This window comes from Vipera berus, assembly GCF_964194415.1.
Source record: "Vipera berus genome assembly, chromosome: 7".
Lineage (NCBI taxonomy): Eukaryota > Metazoa > Chordata > Lepidosauria > Squamata > Viperidae > Vipera > Vipera berus.
In genome coordinates, this window is record NC_138209.1 from 67129296 (window position 1) to 67151283 (window position 21988).

The window sequence follows — 21988 nt, forward strand, 5'->3', positions numbered from 1 at the left end:
AGGGGCATGGTGTGACATTAAAGTCAGAGGAAGGCTCTGAGGAGCTCCAAGACTTACAGTACAGTCTGATGAGGAGCCTGGCCCCTCTACTTGCACTCAGGCTGAGACACAGCTGTGCTGGGAGTCTGAGTTGGACAGTGATGAAGCACAGCTGGGAAATATTCAGGATGAATGAAAACACCCGCAAGAAAAGAGAGTAGGACTGAGGAATGCAATGGGGCAGCTCCAAAGGCAAAGGAGAAGGCATTAGGAAGCCACGCTTTGGCTGAATAATAAAAGGAAAGATGTGGGAGGTGTTGGTTGCCAAAGGCAACCGTTCGTGTTGGGGATCGAGTTTCTGTGAACTGTGTTTGTTTGCCTCGGACATTGAATAATAAAAGGGGTTCTTGCGGTTCCTGCCTGCTTGTTGGAAGAGGGACTGTAAAGGTGATATGCAGGAGAATTGCAGATCTGCAAGATTTATTTTTATTTTATTTTTTATTTTAATTCCATTTATATCCCGCCCTTCTCCGAAGACTCAGGGCGGCTTACAAGCTTAGCAGAGATTCAGTTAATGTAATTTTTATTAAAACAGAATTAACTTATATGGTTTTGTTTTCTGTCTGGTATGCCTGGTAAGGCTCAGTATGTGTGTTATGGGAGATATTCTCTAATTAAAGAGAAGTGGCATTGTCTTAAACTTTTTTTCTCAGACAACATTGAAGCTCAGGATTTCAGGAGAGAAGGAGAAACTCCCATTTATTTTGGGTGGAAGGATTTCAGCCTTCCATTAAAATAACTTGCTCAAACCAAATTTTAAGTGATAAGAAAAGGAATCCATTTGCTAATCATACTTCCTTTGTTGGCACTGATTGAAGCAACAAAAAACATTCTGTTGAATAAAAATTACTGATTCGAAGTTCCAACATAAGTGCCCTTCAGCACACTTCTAAATCAGATTTCAGAAACAACCGCAGGCTGTTTGCATCATAAAATATGCAACATTCTTTCCATTCATCAAATTGAGCAGTTTGGCTATTGATTACTGTGTCTTGTTTCTCACATCCTCCCAACGATATATATATCATAAAGACAGCCAGGTCCATTCAGTGGACCAGCAAAAGCTAGGTTGTTTTAGATTTGTAAATAGTTGTTTTTATTGTTTTTACTATTTTAATAATAAACAGCTGTTTTATATTCTTCTTGGAGTTCGAGAACTTCATATTGCTACACACAGACACAGACACAGACACAAACAGACACACACACACACACACATACACACACACACATATATATAAGTGGGCTGGAATTATTCATGTTTGCAAACAAATGGGTCATTTTAGCAAGACCCTTTCATTAAACTGATCATTAATCATATAGTAAATAATCACTAATATATTCATATGTTTACTTTCTACTAAAATATGGATGCTCTTAGCTTTCGCCAAACTCTTTTATATTTTTCCTCGCAGTTCTCCAGATTCTAGTCAAGCATCATCTAAAATATTGATAATATTATAAATAATCAGTAAAGTATTAAGTTACTTTTATAACTATTACTTTAGATTCAGTAAACAAAAATATATTGATAAATGTTTTAGAAACACTGCAGAGATACAGCTGATTAATTTCTAAATATGATGGTTAAAAAATGATTCAAAGGTAAATTAAGTACAAAAGAAGGAAATCATTATAGGATAACTTGGGGGTGAAGGATCACACAGAGATTTTCAAAATAAACTAAATGTGTTTGGATACTTTTTGTTTACTGGATTCCTCAACAAGTATTCAAAATTTTATTCTAATTCTTACTAGTTCCTTTTTTGGGTATATAATATTATAATGATGAACCAGTCTCAGAAAGAGATTTAATGTTTAGGTTATATTCCAAAAAACTGGAATTTGTCTACCTATGAAAAGTTTTAGATATATTGTCCCTGGGATCCTGTAAAAAAATATACCGGTATCCCTTTGGAAGAACAATTGTGTATCAAACTCTAGAGATTGACTAAAAAATTCTCAACTCTCAACATTTCAACAGGTTCTTTGGAAAAGCAAGACCATAAATTATGGATTTAATTTGTTATTCAGTTGATGGCCATTATTTGTAGAAACATACTCTCATTATTTTTGATATTGTACAAAAGTATAGGAATTTAATTTTATTATATTATTGTATTGCATCTTCTTTGTTTTCTCATTTTTCCTTATAGTTTGTATTTCTTGGGATTTTTTTAAAAAAACCTCATCTTTTGATAATTATTATTATTTATTAAATTGATATGCAGTCAACTCCCAGTAGCCATATTTTGAATAGTTGTAGTTTTGAACAGTTTAGAATTAAATTTTTCATTTGATAATAATAATAATAATAATAATAATAATAATAATAATAATAATAATAATAATAATAATAATAATAATAATAATAATAATAATAATAATAATAATAATAAGTTGGAAGGGACCTTGGAGGTCATCTAGCCCAACCCCCTGCTCAGGCAGGAAACCTTATACCATTTCAGGCAAATGGCTGTCCAGTCTCTTCTTAAAAACCTCCAGTGTTGGAGCATTCACCACCTCTGGAGGCAGGTTGTTCCACTGGTTAATTGTTCTAACTGTCAGGAAGTTTCTCCTTAGTTCTAGGTTGCTTCTCTCCTTGACTAGTTTCCATCCGTTGCTTCTTGTCCTGCTTTCAGGTGCTTTGGAGAATAGCTTGACTCCCTCTTCTTTGGGGCAGCCCCTGAGATATTGGAACACTGCTATCATGTCACCCCTCACCCTTCTCTTCATTAAACTACACATACCCAATTCCAGCAACCGTTCCCTATATGTTTTAGCCTCCAGCCCCCTAATCATCTTTGTTTGCCCCTATTGGGTGAATATATATTGTAAATATATTCATTTGATTAATAAATTAAATGAAATAAATTCTATTATTCAAAAATCACTAAAACTAGTAGAATATATGGATCATTTTTTTTATATACAATAGCTGAACTTTCAAAGAAATGCTTTATAGTTATACTTGAAAAGTTCAACTACCCTAACATCTGCTAGAGTCATGGGTCCAATAAATTATTGTGCCCTTTTGCTGACAATTTCATTTGTCAGAAACTTGAAGAAGGAACAAGAAGATGGGATCTCTAACCTAGACCTTACATCAACAGAGAGGAATTTGTTGAAGAACTGAAAGTTAACTGGAACCTGTAGAAAAAAAAATGCTCATGTCATCCTTGAGTTCGTGATATCAAGGGAAGGAGGAATATAAGAATCAAAGCTGTATACTGGGTTTCAGAAGAGCGCAATTTGATGAATTCAGATAAAAAGGAGGTCAGATCCTGTAGCTTGAAATCCTAAGGGGAAAAAGCATCCAGGAAGGATTGGAAAACAATAGTGATATCCGTATTACACTTAGAAAGAGCTTTCTAAGATGCTCATACAACAAAGGGAGATATTGTTAGAATATGTTGTTGAAAAAATGGTTTGTTTAACAGAGTATTATTAATACACAGTGGAAGTTGTACTGGGACTTTTAGGCAAACAGTAATGCACTAACACGAGTTTTATAACTTATTTTTACTCAGACAACAAAAAGAAACACAGTAAGAAATAGTCCAAGTATCAATCCAGTATCATGCACATAAAAGTCAGTCCATAAAAAACATAGTATCAAAATACAAAAGCTGCTTACCAATATCAAAAACAATATACACTGTAGCAAGCAGTTGATTCTTGAGAGAATAAATATCAAGTTAGCAAACAAGAGAACAAGAGGTATCCAAACACTAACATCAAACACATATACAAGAGCAACTACATGTAACATCTAACTCTCTTTTATGTGAAATAATTACAGCCACACCCTTAGGCCGTTTAACTCCTTAAAGGAGCTTTTACTCCATTATATAATATTGTCACCCAAATCAAGTTTAATCTCTAACAATCTCCCCTTTTGGGTGGCATATTATACATATATTTTTACAATCTCAAATTACACATATCACAAACAGATTTATGCTTTATAGCACCCTGAGCTTTAGTAAACTGGTCAGCAATATTATCTTCAGTTGCACAATATTCCAGTTTAATCAAATTATCTTTAACACATTGTCTGACATTTAGATACCGTAGATCCGTATGTTTTGATCTAGTTTTCACTGCAGCATTAGTTGCTAATTTTATAGCTGCTTGATTGTCTTCATACACTTTTATTGGTTCATTACAATTTAAACCCATATCAAACAATAATTGTTTCCATACCAATAGCTCAGTACATAATAAAGATAAACAAGAAAATTCGGATTCAGTTGTTGATAAGCTTATATGCTTCTGTCTGTTAGACCTCCATCCTACTAAAGCGTTTCCCAATAATACAACCAATCCTGAAGTGGATTTTCTGGTTACAGTATCAGATGCAAAACTAGCATCTGCAAATGCTTTTAGTTCCAATTCCTTTGTTGGCTCTAGATATAGAGAATAATGTATGGTGTGCTTCAAATATCTTAAAACTCTTTTCGCACCTTGCCAACATCTGGTTGTAGGATTCTCACAATATCTAGCTAAATGATTAACTGTAAATGCTATGTCAGGTCTTGACCAGTTACATAAATACATCAAGCTGCCTATTAATGATTGATATATCTTTTTATCAAAGACATTGCTGTTATCTGCTGAACTCTCAAAACCTTGAACCATAGGTGTTTTTACTGGTTTACAGTTTTCCATATTATAACGTTTCAGCAAACCATTAATTTTCTTAGCTTGAGACAGTTTAAATCCTTTACTAGTCCTGACAATATCCAGCCCTAGATAATGACTAATAGCTCCTAGATCTTTTACTCTAAATTTTCTTTTTAACCCTGAAATTATTCTTTCAGTTTCTGTTTCATCTTTTGCTATAATAGCAATATCATCAGTGAATAATAATAACAATGATAATTCACTATTTTGCTGTTTTATAAATAAACAAGGATCTGCAATACTAGCTTTAAATCCCAAACTATTTAACTCTTTTACTAAACATCTATTCCACTCATAACCTGACTGTTTTAAACCATACAAACTCTTATTCAGTTTCCAACAGTACCCTACCTTACTTTCTATTCCTGATGGAACTTTCATATATATATCATGGTTTAATGTTGCATGCAAATAAGCAGTTTCAATATCTACATGTTTTATACTATAATTCTTATTTGCTGCCCAAACTAAAGCAGCCCTAAGAGTGGAAGCTCTTAACGTTGGGGAAAATACTTCATCATAATCACTATTATTCTGTGCAAATCCTTGAGCAACTAATCTTGCTTTATGTATTACCTCTCCTGTAACACTTTCTTTCATTTTAAAAACCCATTTACATCCAATTAACTTTTCTGTTTTAGGTATTTTAACCTCTTGATAAACATTAAGATCTTGCAAAGACTTTATTTCTTTATCCATAGCTACTTTCCAATTCTTTCTTTCATTCTCAGGATACATTTTTATTTCTTCAACATTAGAAGGTTCAATGTCTATTTGACAAATTAAACCTGCCTCGAAACGATCAGGCTGTCGTCTTTCCCTGTTAGACCTTCTGAGAATTATTGGACTTATAGGTACATTTACATTATTATCTTCTTCCTCTCCTGTCTCCACTATCAGTGGTTCTTGTTTGATCTCTCTAGCAGGTTCCTCCTCTTCTTTATCACTTTCATTTGAGGAGTTAGTTAAATCTTGTTGAGGAATATATACAATATCTTCTACCCTTTCCCAGCCTGACTGTTCTTGAAAAACAGCGCTAGAACTACAATAAATGTTTTTAGTACCTTTCTCCCAGAACCGATAAGACTTATGGTTTAACTCATAGCCAACAAAAAATAATTGTTTAGCTCTATGTTCTCCTTTATTTCTTATTGAACTTGGAATATGTACCCAAGCAGGTGTCCCAAATGTGTGAATATAACTAAGATTTGGTTTTCTCTTATACCATAAGGTATAAGGAATTTTACCTGTAGCTGAACTAACCACATTGTTTAAAATATGATTAGCACATTTTGCTGCTTCTCCCCATAAGCTATCAGGTAAACCAGAATCTTCAATCATAGATCTAATCATAGCTTGCAATGTTTGGCCCCTCCGTTCAACAAATGCATTATGCTGAGGTCTATAAGGAGCTGTACGTCTATGCTCTATTCCCTCTGAAACTAACAGCTCATTGAACTGTTTATTAACAAACTCAGTTCCATTGTCTGTTATTATGGTTTTTACATTTAACTGAGTTTTCCTTTGTACAAACTTGAGCCAATTAGATATTGTTTGTATAGTTTCAGTTTTTGACGTAAGGAGATAACAGAACCCATATCTGCTATAATGGTCTAGAATATTTAATATGTAGCAAGCACCCCCTAAACTGGGTTTCATAGGACCTATCAAATCCATAAATACCAGTTCTAATGGAGTTGTGGTTTTAAATCCATCTAACCTATTAGCTGGTGCTGCCCTGCTCTTTTCTCTACCACATACGTTACACTGCAGATATTTCTTACAAGCCTTTAACTTAAACCCATTAGACAAAGCTACAGTTCTTTTTAGTGTATTAAAATTCACATGACCCAATCTTCTATGTAATAAATGAATACATTCATCATGTGGTTTTTGATTTGTACAAGTAGTAGCCATTATAATAGGATCATTGCTAATTACAAACAAACCGTCTTTCATATTAGCTATTAAGTTCACTTCATTCTTTTGAATAAGACATTCCTCCCCTTGGAAAGTAACTTTAAAACCTGCTTCCAATAATGCCTTAACTGATAATAGATTATAATCACATCTGGGAACATATAGCATTTCCAAATTTTGTTTTAAAAATGAACAGTAAACCTTACCCTCTCCAGAGACCTTGACTCTCCAGCCATTAGCCATAGAAATATATTTTTTACTAGACCTTATATTCTCAAAATCCCTTTTTATTTTTGAAATACAGTGTGTAGCTCCACTATCTACCACCCACCAATTGTGGTTATTAGTAGTTTTATTAGCTACAGCTACATTAATCAGCTTTTTATTCTTTCTATGGCTTTCCTTTCTCTGACAATTACTATTCTGACAAAACTTAGCAATATGTCCCTTTAACCCACAATTAAAGCATTTCCTTAAAATATAAGCAGATTCAGTCTTCTTTATTTCTTGTTGCAATGGCTCTCTCAACTGTTTTCTCTCCATACGACATCTTGATTCTTCCAACAACCTTCCAGTTATTGAAGAAACAGTTAGGTCTTCTTTGGACAAAACCTCCAAGGACGATACAAAGGCATCGTAGCTCTCATCCAATGATGATAAAATGATGTAAACCTGGTGAAGCTCTGAGAAAATAAGTTCTTTTTCTTGCAGTTCCAACAAAGTTGCTTTTATAAAGTTAAGGTGAGCTAACATATCGCCATTCTTTTCCAGTCTAGCTCTAAATAGCTTTCTGGTAAGATTTATATGAGCACCAACACTGTCCCGAACAAAAATCTTTTTCAACTTAGCCCAACATTTAGCAGCAGATTCTTCTCCACGCACATGGACTAGCTGTTGGTCTCCTAATGTTAGCCCAATGATAGATAAAGCCTTATCATTGTCTTTATTGAAGTCTACAATCTTCTTGTTATCTTCTTCATTAGTTGGATCCCAGGCAGTTACATCAGGAGGATTATGGACTATTTTCCAAAGACCTTGATTTTGTAATAGCAAACTACATTGTGTAGACCAGGATACGTAGTTTGACCCATTAAGCCGGGTAATGCAGAATGGATTGAATAGTCCTTGTGCCATTGTCTGAATTTGAAAACTCAGTTAGGAAATATAAATACAATACTGTGCCTGTCCTCAGCACCACACTGGATCTGGGCCCATAACCATTGTTAGAATATGTTGTTGAAAAAATGGTTTGTTTAACAGAGTATTATTAATACACAGTGGAAGTTGTACTGGGACTTTTAGGCAAACAGTAATGCACTAACACGAGTTTTATAACTTATTTTTACTCAGACAACAAAAAGAAACACAGTAAGAAATAGTCCAAGTATCAATCCAGTATCATGCACATAAAAGTCAGTCCATAAAAAACATAGTATCAAAATACAAAAGCTGCTTACCAATATCAAAAACAATATACACTGTAGCAAGCAGTTGATTCTTGAGAGAATAAATATCAAGTTAGCAAACAAGAGAACAAGAGGTATCCAAACACTAACATCAAACACATATACAAGAGCAACTACATGTAACATCTAACTCTCTTTTATGTGAAATAATTACAGCCACACCCTTAGGCCGTTTAACTCCTTAAAGGAGCTTTTACTCCATTATATAATATTGTCACCCAAATCAAGTTTAATCTCTAACAATGCGTAGGAATTGGAATGAAGGGATCATAAGCAAAGAAAGAAAGAGGCAATTATCCAAAACTGTATGGATCCTATCAGAAAAGGAACGAGCAGAATGACATAAGAGTTGCAAGAAATGCCACAAACAACAAAAACCTTTTTTCAGGTATGTCAGAAACAAAAGGAAAGGCATAATAGGCATATAGTCTGATGTGAAGAGAAAGGGAATTATTAATAACTGTAATGGCAAGAAGTCACATATTCTTAACCTACAATATATCTCATAGCTTCCTTCCCCCTCCGTTGAGAGAGGACTGTTGCCTTTTTGTCGTTCTTTCCTCTTGTTGTGTTCTGCTAGCGGTGTCTTCTTCATAAATTCTGTGACCTGTTCTAATATTTCTGTTGGTAGAAGTGATTTCAGCTCTCGGACTTTGTGTTTCACTCTTTCTTTCAAAACCTCAATTAGTCTCTCTTATTCTTTTATTGACAAGCAACCCTTTCTCAATAGCGGGGGAGGGTTATTGTTGGGGGCAATAAGCTGACTTTGTAATAATGCCGCTTGGGGGAGGGGGGCGAAAGCCCTAATAAGCAGGCATATACATAGAATGAAGGCTATTGCTAAGCACATTGGTTTTTGCTTTAAAATTGTAAGCCGCCCTGAGTCTTCGGAGAAGGGCGGGATATAAATGGGATTAAAATAAATAAATAAATAAAAATAAATAAAAAAAAATATATCTTCAGTCTACATAACACAGTCCTTTCAACAGTTCCAAGAAGGCTCCACACCCATTTGCACTACTCAGGTGACCCTGAGGACACAGATAAGCCTCCAGGTAACACTAACCACTTGCTAAAAGGATGCAAACGACCAGCTGTCTGCAAGGACTATGAATCCTGCCATTCCCCACCATCCAGTCAGAGCTGAAGAAGCTTCTTGGATGAAAAGCAAAACGTCTTCAAAGAAAAACCAGGAAAGTCCAATTGCCTCATGAAGAAAAGCATCTTTGGGATAGTTATATTGCTGCTACTTTATTTTGTTTGTTCCTACACTATATACTATTTATTTTATACTGTGGTGATATCATATTACTGCAGAGCACAATATACCAAATGCATTCTCAAATAATAATAATAATAATAAACAACCTTAGCTGCTTATCCCAAAAACGAATTGGATGAATTTAAGCAAACTTACTTTGGCAGAACATTTTTCAGCCATTAGATATATATGAATTCCATTAATAAACTTCCCTTTTCCTCTGCAAAGTATTAAAATAGATATTGCAAATCTCTTTGTGAACATGTGGGAGGGGAATTACTTCTCATTGCAAAGGCCATATGTTATAAGAAACAAAAAGAGTAGGATTTCTTTTTACCTTGCATACCAATAGATTATGTATTTAGACAATAAAAGCTCAATTACTTGTTATCCTGATACTCACCCCCCCACCCCCCAGAAACCTTCTTTTAGCTCAGGACAGAAATTAAGGAAATCTATGTATATGAGAAATAAAATATTGATGTGAACAATCCTAGTATAAGCAGATGTCCTCCTCCTCCTCCTCCTCCTCCTCCTCCTCCTCCTCCTCCTCCTCCTCCTCCTCCTCCTCCTCCTCCTCCTCTTCTTCTTTCTTAAATAATGCATGAGACATGCTATCAAACTCATGAAGAAGAAGAAGAAGAAAAAACATCAGAGTGATATTTGGGAAACATTTCAAAGCAAACTGCTAAGAACGCAGATATTTGCTCTCATCTGAGACTGAAACTTTCTATCTTAAAGAAAACTATTAATGAGTGTCATGAAATGACTTGTTTAAAATTGCAAAGGTAAACAAGACGAATGAACATTTATTATGTTGCTATTAGTAACTGTAGTAATACTACCATATTTTCAATTGGATATAATGCCCATCATTATAGTTTTCTGAAAATTACATTTTGAAAAAGCCTTTTAAAAAGGGGTCACATACCACATTAACTGTCCCCAACATAGTATTATATACAGTCCTCCTGTTTCCATTATTTTCTTTTAAAGGGTTACTGGATATGGCTAAAGATCACATGTGTCCATTATAGGCAGTATATAATGTAATAGAATACTAACACAGGCTAATCTCAAAGGGAACATAATGTCTCATTTTTAAAGCAGCTCTTAGATGATCATTGCTAAATGATTTATAGATACATGAGAAGAGGGAAGAAAACAGAAAATATCTGTTGTTTTATGCTGAATCTGAATAAAATTGTCAAATTAATTTAAAAGATAATAGTTGCTTCCTTAATGTGAAACATGTGTATTATATATATGCAATTTGAAATTATTTTGTCATGACCAATATAACATTAATCATAATAATGATGGACATTATCTGCAAATGAAAATATGGTAGCATTACTACAGTTACTAATAGCAACATAATAAAAGTTCATTCATTTTGTTTACCTTTGCAATTTTAAACAAGTCATTTCATGACACTCATTATTAGTTTTCTTTAAGATAGAAAAAGGGAAGTTATGCAAGTAATAAAAATGTTATCAATTGTAATCAGCAGCTTTCAAAAGTTCAGTAGGCAGAAAGATGCCCTGCTTTTACTACTGGAAGTGAAGAAGTTAAACCAGCTGAATTTATACTATTTTAAATGCTCTATAGAACATACATTAGGGTGTAATTTCTTCTCTAGGCAGCTAACTTGTAGTGCTAAAATATATGCATATAATGGCAAGCAGTTTCACCTTCATCTTCCAATAAATGTCCACGAAATCTTGTTTTACATATATACAGTGCTTTTTTTGTAAAAGAAAAAGGTGGCGGAACTCACACATTGCATACAACCCGCCTTGCCTACCCTACAAGGTTCCATCCAAAAAAGGTGTCGGAACTCCGTTCTGAGCGGTCTATGAGAAAAAAAAGCCCTGCATATATATTTCATCCCTTAGGAATTATCTACTATCTGTCACATACTTACGAAATGTGCAGATGAAATCATGGCTATTTACTGAATTTTACTGACTTCTCAAGGTGATGTGTGTGTGTGTGTGTGTGTGTGAATACACTAGTGTAGGAAGAAAAGTCTCCATCATGGTTCCTCCAAGCGGGGAATAAACATGGCAACTGCTTTGGTAAGAAGGTTGTAGTTTATTGCAGAGGAAAGGCAGACAGAAAGATGGATCCAACAGGAAAAGAAGGGCTGAGCACGTGTAGGTAGTGGGTTTTTATACCCCCTGGACTCTATTGTCTGGAGTTATTTCATGTTTCAAGCTTTGTATTTCCTTTGTCACGTATTTCTGTCCTGGGTCCAGGTGGGCCCCTCTAGGAATCTTGCTGGTTGTAAGTCCCAGCCCACCTCCCTGGGGCTGGGGTATGTAGATTTTAGATGTCTGAAGTTAGTTTCTACTTGGTGGAGGGAGACTTGGGGCTATTAAGAAAACCTGGGCATGCTTTTTCTGTCTCTTTTAACTTCTTTTTAGGAAATGTATTTTCCTGCCCTTTTAATATTTCCTTCTCTGAGGAGCTGACTTCCCACACTAGTATATAGCTTTTCCATCACAAATTATTTAATTAAAGTGCATAGCAAATAACCTCAGCATACTGGTCAGAAAATAAATATGAGTTTTTAAACAGTATGTACATTCAGGCAAGAATTCAATAAATCTATCTGGCTACAATGTGTGTGTAGTGGATGGCTTCCACAAGAATTGTTAGTTTCGTGGAAATGAAGTTACATTATTTATTTTTCATGAGAGGCTAATTTGTTTAAATTGTCTCTTAGCTGGGAAGACTTTGTTCACAGGTATTCTAAGGCTAATTTATATGAAGCCGCTGGGCGAGATCATTCATGGTTTCGGGGTGGGGTATCATCAGTACGCTGATGATACCCAACTTTTTCTCTCCACCCCGAACCAACCCAGTGATGCCCTCGCTGTTGAAGTAGCCAAGGACCGCTCGGGACGACAGGCTAGTTAAACAACAAGTTTATTTGGAGCAAGACAAACAGAGAATAACTTGTCCGGCTTTTATAGCCGGCAGCTGGTAGCGAGGACCAATCAGATGTATTTATTTTGGCGCCGTGTCAGGCAGGGACCAATCAGCGACGTCTTCTGTTGACAGCTCCGGCTTCCGCGTGGTGTGGTGTTTTGACAGCCGCGAGCTGTCAGTGGCTGAGCCTGCGCAGTGTGGCGGACGCTTTGACAGCTCAGTCTTCTTCATGGTCCGGAGTTTGACAGCTGCGAGCTGTCAGTGGAGGCGCCTGCGCAGTACGGGGAACTTTGACAGCTGTCAAAGTTCCCGCGTGTATTCCTGTCAGGCGGCTTTCCTTATATATGCTTTGACGATGCTTTTGTACTGTTAACATATACACTCAAGGGAATGTTTACATCATGTTACATCATATATAATACACCCCTTACCCCTCCCCTGGTGCGTTCCTTTCCTCTTGGATGTTTGACCCTGCCCACTGATAGTCCTTTAGGTAGGTGGGTGGTCTTCGATTCCTGGATGATCGGCGAAGGGGTGGTGGATGGTCTGGTTCTGGTTCTTCGTTTTGGTGTTCAACTTCCTGGTTTGGGATAGGCAGCATTTCCGGTGGGGGTTGTGAGTCGGCGTTGGTTGGTTGCTCGGAATTGTGTGGCGGTTGTCTGGGTCTGAGCTGGTCAATATGGCGGCGTATGTTGCCCTGTGCCTGCGTAGCTATGAGGTATGAGATGGGTCCTGTTTGTTTTATTACTGTCCCTTGAACCCACTTGTTTTTATCTGTGTATGATCTTGCCCATATTAATTGACCAGGGTTGAGTGTGCGGCCAGGGTGGGGGTGCTGTTTTTCTTCTGGGTATGTGTCGGGGTGCAGTCTGTCGAGACGTGTTATTAGCCTCCTCCCCCATCTTAATTCCGCCGGTGATTTGCCCGTCGTGGAGCATGGCATTGTGTGTTGTGACAAGAGGAACTGGCTGAGTCGCCTCTGCCAGTTCCCTTTAACGAATTTTTTTAATGCTTCTTTCGTGGATCGTACCATAATTTCAGCCATTCCGTTCGACGACGGGTGGAACGGCGCCGACGTGACCAGCCTAATACAATTCTTCGTAGCGAAGATCTGAAATTCACGAGAAGTGAATTGAGGTCCATTGTCGGAAACTATGGTGTCAGGTAGGCCGTGCGTTGCGAATATTTTTCTTAAGGCTTGAATAGTGGCTGCGGACGTTGTTTTTCTAAGGGGCGTGACTTCCAGCCATTTGGAATAGCTGTCTACTGCTATTAAGAAACTTTGGCCCTGGATAGGTCCTGCAAAATCTATATGTATACGTGACCAAGGGTTCCTTGTAGTCTCCCATTTATGGATCGGTGCCTGGGGGGGTTCGCTCCTGGTCTCCTGACAGGTATAACACCCACCCACATACTTTTCAATTTGTTTATCTATGCCAGGCCACCATACATAACTTCTAGCCATTGCCTTCATTTTTACAATTCCAGGGTGCCCTTCATGTAAAATGTGTAATGTTTGGTCTATGTTTTTCTCTGGTATGATGACCCTATTTCCCCATAGCAGGCATCCTCTATGTGTTGAAATCTCGTTTTTCCTGTTATAATAAGGTTGGAATTGGGGTTGTGGGTTTTGAGCTGGCCACCCTGTTGTGGCCCATTTGAGGACTCTGGCAAGTATTTTATCTTTTGCTGAATTATTAGCTATAATGTTTGCTGTCAGGGGGCATTCTGGAAGCTGAGAGATTGCTAAAATTAGGCTGGCTGGGGCTGGATCTGAGTCCCTGGTTTGTATGGGCAGTCTGCTGAGGCAGTCAGCATGTCCTAATTCCTTACCTGGTTTATGTATTAGTTGATAAGAATAGGCTGCTAAGAACGTTGACCATCTTAAGATTCTCGGGGAGAGAATTTGTGGTGTAATTTTATTCCAAGTAAATATGCCTAGCAGGGGTTTGTGATCTGTAAATATCGTAAATGGTCTTCCATACAGATAATCATGAAATTTTTTGACCCCTGCTACTATCGCTAGGGCTTCCCTGTCAATTTGTGCATAGTTTCTTTCAGCTTTGGTCAGAGTGCGGGAGTAGAAGGCTATGGGTCGTTGTGTGCCATCCTTGAATAGGTGACTTAAGACTGCCCCAATTCCGTAGGGAGAGGCATCGCAAGCGATGCATATTGGGGTGTCTTCTCTGAAAAGGGTGATGGTTGAGCTTTGACAGATAATCTTTTTTAACGATTGGAAACTATTTTCATGTTCCTTGGTCCAGGACCAAGTTGTACCCTTGTCGAGGAGCCTATGGAGAGGCTCTGCAATAGTGGCTTTGTGGGGAATGAAAGCATGGTAAAAGTTTAACAGTCCCAAAAAGGATTGAAGCTCTTGCTTATTCCTAGGGCTGGGTGCGGTTTGAATAGCCCTTAGTTTCTCAGAGGTGGGGTGGATGCCCTGGCTATCGATTTTATACCCTAGGAATTCTGTAGAAGTGACTCCAATGGAGCACTTTTCCCGCTTAAGTTTGAGACCGGCTTCTCTGAGCCGGCTCAGCACTGCTGACAGCCTGTCAGCTAAACTAGCTTCATTTTCTCCGGCAATGAGAACATCGTCGAAATATGGGCAGACCCCGGGTATTCCTTTCAGGGTCTTTTCCATGATACCCTGGAAGATACCCGGGGCTGCAGATATGCCGAACTGAAGCCTCTTAACTTTAAAAGCACCGCGGTGGGTGACAATGGTTTGCGCTTCCGCGGTGTCGTCTGTGACAGGCAGCTGTAAATATGCCTGCGAGAGGTCAAGCTTGGCGAAAATGGTGCCAGAGCGGATGGAAGCAAATACGTCCCTTACCGCTGGCACCGGGTAAGCATGGGGGCTGAGGGCTAGGTTGACTGTCGCCTTATAGTCAGCGCATACTCTCACTTCGCCATTAGGTTTGATTGGGGTGACAATAGGGGTCTCCCAGGTTCCCCCATCTGTTGGCTCCAGCACCCCTAGACTCACGAGTCGGTCAAGCTCGTTTTCAATTTTTTCTTTGAGGGCAAAGGGTACCCTCCTAGCTCTTATTTTAATTGGTTGGATTGCTGGATTTAATTGCAGGGAAATGGGGGGACCTGTATATTTCCCTAAAGTGCCCTCGAAAACGTCGGCGTACTTTTCGCAAACGGCTTCCAGGCTGGGTGTTTGAATGGTATTAACCCCAGATAAGGCGATGCCTAGTGGCGTGAACCAGTTAAGCCCTATCAAGTTGGTACGGTTCCCTGGCGTAACTAAAACCTCCAGGGTGCCTTTGAACCCCTTATACTGTACAAGGACCTTGGCTTTCCCTTCCAACGGAATAGGGGTTTTCTGGAAGTCTGCAAGGTGAACCTGAGTTTGTTTCAGGGGAATTTGTCTTCGGCCTTTCTGACAGATCTCCTGATAGGTAGTTAGCGAAATTAAGGAGACCGCTGACCCTGAATCCACCTCCATGTGGCAAGGCACCCCCTGAATTCTGACCCAGACCTTAACCTTGGAACTTATGCAGTTTACCCTATCGATTGTCTCAACCCGGTTGCCTGGTGGGGTTTCCCTGTTGGCCTGGGCAGCTGGCCTACCTGGGGGGTTTGCCTCCACCTCATTGACGTTGTCCCGGCCCTTGCTGCGGCACACCGGCTTGATGTGGCCAGTCTTCCCGCAGTTGTGGCATTTTGCGTTCCTAAAGCGGCAGCTTCCACGGGCATGGTTGCCCCCGCAGCTGGCACAGGCGGCTCGTTGCACGTAACGCGGGGGTGGCGGTGGAGGGTCCCTGACTCCTCGGCGGTCCGACGTTTTTCCCCTCCTCGGCTGTCGGTGCTCCATCCTGCGCTGTAGGGCTTCTCCATCGGTGAAATCTACCGACTCTCCGCTGTCGCTGAAGGTTGCGCTTTCCTGGTAGACGGTCGCCGGGGTCTCTGGGGTCGTGTTCGTCGGCTTCTTTTTGTGGCTGTGTTCATATGCCATGATCTCCCTGGTCAGCTCAGCCAGATTCATGTCAGGTTTGGACGTCAGTTTTTTTTGTAGCTTCTCGTCCCTCAGACCGATCACCACCTGGTCCCTGATGCGGTCTTCCAGGTCAGGGAAGCAGCAGTTCCGCGCGGCGTGTCTGACCCCGGCGATGAACTCGTTGGCGGGCTCGTCCTGCCGTTGTTTCTTTTGTGCGAATTGCACCCGCCAGTACAGTTCCGAGCGAGCCGGCATGTAGTACTTGTTCAGCTGGTCCACCAGGTCCGCGTAGGAGACGTCCGTGATGGGCACTGGGCTGAACAGCCCGACGGCTGCGTCGTACACCGGGGGCCCGCTGATGTATAGCAGGGCGGCGGCCTTTGCTCGGTCGTCAGTAATTTTACTGACGAGGAGAAATCCTTCAACTTGGCCGAGGTGTGATTGCCATCTCTCGGGATGGCGGGTATCAAACTCCCTCACACGGCCGAAGTTTGCCATGTCGTCCGGTCCTGGGTTGCTCCGATGGAAGTTAGAACTTCCGTGTCAGCTCTTGCCGGGAACTCTCTTCCTCGGCCGTGACTTCAGCTCCGGAGCGATCCCATCCTCGTCGCCAGTGAAGTAGCCAAGGACCGCTCGGGACGACAGGCTAGTTAAACAACAAGTTTATTTGGAGCAAGACAAACAGAGAATAACTTGTCCGGCTTTTATAGCCGGCAGCTGGTAGCGAGGACCAATCAGATGTATTTATTTTGGCGCCGTGTCAGGCAGGGACCAATCAGCGACGTCTTCTGTTGACAGCTCCGGCTTCCGCGTGGTGTGGTGTTTTGACAGCCGCGAGCTGTCAGTGGCTGAGCCTGCGCAGTGTGGCGGACGCTTTGACAGCTCAGTCTTCTTCATGGTCCGGAGTTTGACAGCTGCGAGCTGTCAGTGGAGGCGCCTGCGCAGTACGGGGAACTTTGACAGCTGTCAAAGTTCCCGCGTGTATTCCTGTCAGGCGGCTTTCCTTATATATGCTTTGACGATGCTTTTGTACTGTTAACATATACACTCAAGGGAATGTTTACATCATGTTACATCATATATAATACAGCTGTGATGTCCCATTGCCTGTAGGCGGTCCAGGTCTGGATGGGGAGAAACAGGCTTTGTCTCAATCCTGCCAAGACTGAGTGGCTGTGCATACCGGCATCTCGGACTAACCAGTCAATTCCACCTTTAATGATGGGGGGTGAGTTATTACCCCCCGTCGATAGGGCTCACAACTTGGGCGTCCTCTTGGATTCACGGCTCAGTTTTGAAGACCATATAGGAGCTGTGACCAGGGGGGCCTTTGCCCAGGTTCGCCTAGTGCGCCAGTTGCGGCCCTACCTGGACCAAGATGCCCTGCGCACAGTCACTCATGCGCTTGTGACCTCCCGATTGGACTACTGCAACGCTCTCTACATGGGGCTGCCCTTGGGGACCACCAGGAGGCTTCAGCTGGTGCAGAATGCAGCCGCGCAAGTTGTGATGGGGGCTTCCCGATACTCCCATGTAACACCTCTACTCCGCGAGCTGCATTGGCTTCTGGTTGCCCTTCGGGTGAGATTCAAGGTCCTGGTGATGACCTATAAAGCCCTAAATGGCTTGGGTCCGGGATATCTGAGGGAACACCTGCTGCCGGCATCAAGCTCCCTTCATCCTGTGCGCTCCCACAGGGAGGGTCTTCTCAGGGTACCGCTGGTAAAAGATTGCTGGCGGACAATACCCAGGGGGAGGGCCTTCTCTGTGGGTGTGCCTGCCCTTTGGAATCAACTGCCTGTAGAGCTTAGGACTGCCCCTGACCTTCGCTCATTCTGCTGGGACCTGAAGACCTGGCTTTTTGAGCTCTCTGGCCTGGACTGAGAATATTAATTGGGATTTTAATTGTATTTTAACTGGGGTTTTATTTCAAGGTCAATATAATCTTTTTAATTGATTTTAAGTTTTGTAATTTGTTGTATTGTTTTTAAAAACCTTGTGAACCGCCCTGAGTACTACTGGAGAAAGGCGGTATATAAATCAAATCAAATCAAATCAAATCAAATCAATCAATCAATCAATCAATCAATCAATCAATCAATCAATAATAAATAAATAAATAAATATCCCTCCATCCCACCCTCCTTTCTGGGTCCAGTCTCCAAACTGCTTTTCTGAACAATGCCTCTGTCTGGTGTTTTTATATGAGTTACAGCTAATTCTATATTCCTTCTTATTACCTGATCTGTTTAGGGACCAGTTAACAGAAGACCTAGCATGGAGGGTTCCTGTCTCCTGTGATTTTGTTCAAATTTTAAACTTTGTACTAGTAATACTCCAAGCATTCAATTGCACGCAGAGAAATTTGTGGTCATGTTGTAAAATAAATATTTAACCAGAGGATCTTATTTCTTTGGGGCACCAAAGTGTTAATAACTATAGAACAGGGGTCCCCAACCTCCCTGGCCACTACCAGTCCACAGTTTGTTTGAAACTAGTCTGAGTGAGTGGTGGCAAGCATGCACACATGAAGTTCCACTTGTGTGAGTTGAGAGCACTTGAACAGAGCACTTGTACTTGCCCCCACTCCACAAGCCAGGATGTAAAGATTGGGGACCGCTGGTATAGAATATTAGGAGACATTTTGTCCAGAAACTTTATTTCTCAATGTTCTTGACAGAATGGTTTTTCTCAATGTTTATGAAGAAATTGTTTGCAACCATCAAACTGACAAAGAATCCTGGTTGGGGAAAGGGAGATGGAACTTTGATTTTTTCCCCCTCTATTATGTGGCTTTCCATTTTTGTATGATTGATACTGAAGTTTATATAACCAAATAGGAATTGGAACTACTGACTCTATATTATAAAATAATATTTGCTTTGTCACAAGTTTAAAAATGGTGGAAAGTTCCTTCCTTATATTTCCAACATACATCTGAAGTACCTTTAGATACCTTTGACAAGTTATCAGGTATTAAATACCAACAGTATATTATTTTATAAAAAAATTCTTTTGAGTTATAGTTCAATGTAAATTTTAAACCAGGGGTCCCTAATGTTCTGACTCAGCCTTTACAAATAATGATCAACTGCTTACTCGTGAGTAAAAGCCCCTTTTATTAAACAAGGCAGGAACAAACTTTGTTCATATGAGAATGTCAGTCTTTAAATGCTTAAGTGTGTGTGTGTGTGTGTGTGTGTGTGTGTGTTTTGCCCCCAAAAGAGGCACCAGGTCTTATTTTCGGGGGATGTCTTTTAAACTCACCTTTGGTACAGACAGCCCTGCCCAACTGGTCCACTTCTTCTGGCTGAAGGAGCAGCTGCATTCTGGCCTGCATTTTGCAGTCAGGCCTTTCTGGAAGGCCTATGCAACCGAGTAATGAGCTATAGAATCCATAGCTCTGTTCTCGGCTGCAGAGACCTTCCAGAAAGGCCTGTGACTGAGAAATGCAGGTCTGGCTGCAGAAGTGGGCTGGAAAAGGAGAGGCCTGGCTGTAAGGTAAGTGGGTGCGGGACACGTCGGCAGGTCCACACTCCCACCCCCACTATAGCTTGGTTTTTAGGTGTGTGCCTTGCCCCAAAACTAGGGCTTATTTTTGGGTAGGGCTTACTTTCAGGGAAACACGGTAGTCCCGACAAATCTGGATCTTGGCAAAGATTGAAGTATCCTGTAACACGAACGGTTGTCTGCAACAACAGGCCACTCCCAAACTCCTCCTATTTATGTACCAGCCAGGTAGGGGCTGGCTAATGTTTCTTTCTTTTCCCTGAGAGTCAGCCCATTGCTTTCTGTTGCTCTCCTCTCTGTGCACACATGCCTCTGCCTCTGAGTCCTTTTGCTCATCGGAGCCTTCCGAAGGCCCCAATGTTAACCCAGGCTCCCCCTCCCCCTCTTTTTCTCCTTGTCTGACTCTGCTACTAGCTCTGCTGGCAACTGATGGACCACACAACACCTAGCCCATGGTCCATGGCCTGGTGCCAGGCCATGGCTTGTTAGCAACCAGGCTGTGGAAGTGGTGGGCGAGTGCATGCATCCATGTGCCCGTGAGGCTGCATTTGTGAAAGCGGCACACGCACGCGCGCCAAACCATCCCCTATTGCCCCTGCCACCACCTCTGCCAACGCCAAGCTGGAAAGGTTGGGAACCACTCTTTTAAACCCGTTCTCCACATTCCCGTTGTTCAAGCATTACATCATACCAAGAATTCTTTGCCCACTGAATTATGCATTGCTTCAATTCCTTCTGAAAATTCAATTTTAATAAGAGTTTGTAAACTTTGGTAGTAGCATGTTTGTCATTACCACACCATGCACTTTCAAATTCATTTTTTTGCAAGATGAAACCCATAACATTTTTTGTAAGCCTTTTTTAAAATGAGATATATGTAAACCAATGACAGATACATCATTCTGACTCCAACTGTTCTTTAGATTTAAGATTAGGTTTATCTTGAATGAAAGCTATTATGTGACTCTGTGTGTGTGTGTGTGTGTGTGTGTGTGTGTTTGTGTGTGTGTGTGTACATTTGTTTTTTCTTTGGAACTTCCAGTTCAAACAGGCAAAATTTTGTATAGTTCTTCATTATTCTTTGAATATTTACCACCGTTACTGAATTCAATTAATAGAGATGGGCAAAATGCCATGTTTTGGTTAAAAAAATACATTCTGCAAAATTCTTCATGAAAATAATGGAAATAAATTTGGATTTTTTTTTAAAAAAGGGTGGGGACCACATTAATTGCTAATTTGCTCATTTCATTTCTTCTTAGCTCCCAGAACAGAGTTTACTCCACTTGACAAGGAAGAAAAAGAATGAGAAAAATTTTTATTCTGCTTCTATGGGCAAATGTTAGAGTTTAATCCACTGGAGTTCAGTATCATGCATGTATTCTTGAAAATCATTTTCAGCTAAAACAGCATTATAAGAACTTGAGTAAGCATTGGATATATTCTAATAATCTTTCCCCCTACTCAGTGCCCTCTGCTCCATTACTGTTTTCATCGATGCCACTGGAAAAGTCGCAATTTTTTTGTTTGACAAATGATTTATGACTGAGAAATTTAATTGCTTCTCCCTGAGAACTTCACATTGCCCAGAGCATATTACAATTCTCACGTGTATACTTGAGAAACTTTTTTTTTCTTGTTCAGAATAATGAAATGTAGTTTTCCTTTTAAGACAATGAAATGACAGTTGATCAGGAAAAAAAGACCCATTATTATTACACTATGAATATTTGCCTCAAGTGACTTATCTCAGCCCCTTTAATTATACAGCTATTCTGATATCTAGTGTGCCTATGTATATATAATAGTCTTTATACAAATATTTAAATTTCTGATAATTGGATGCTGTGGCATTTATTAAAATGAAAGCGTACAGTTTAGGAAAGGGTAAGTTAATATACTTAACTGTTTCCATCCTCATTCGCTCGCAATCCTCTACAAATGAACGCTCCCCTCCATGTGTTCCCACTCTGCTTGACAAGTGCCATTTAATCCCAGGAATCAGTTGGTCTGATAGGCTTCATTCTAATCTCTGTGAATCTCTCATTCTAAGTGTCTCGTCACTGAATAGTCAATCTATCCTAGAAAGAAGAGAATGGCGATAATGATTCTGTGATCTCTCTGTCTCCCTTTGTTTCTTGCCCCGTACTTGTTTTCCTCTGTGGCTAAGATGCAGAAGAAAATGGACAGACGTTTAACCAGGGTCATATGCAGCATTTT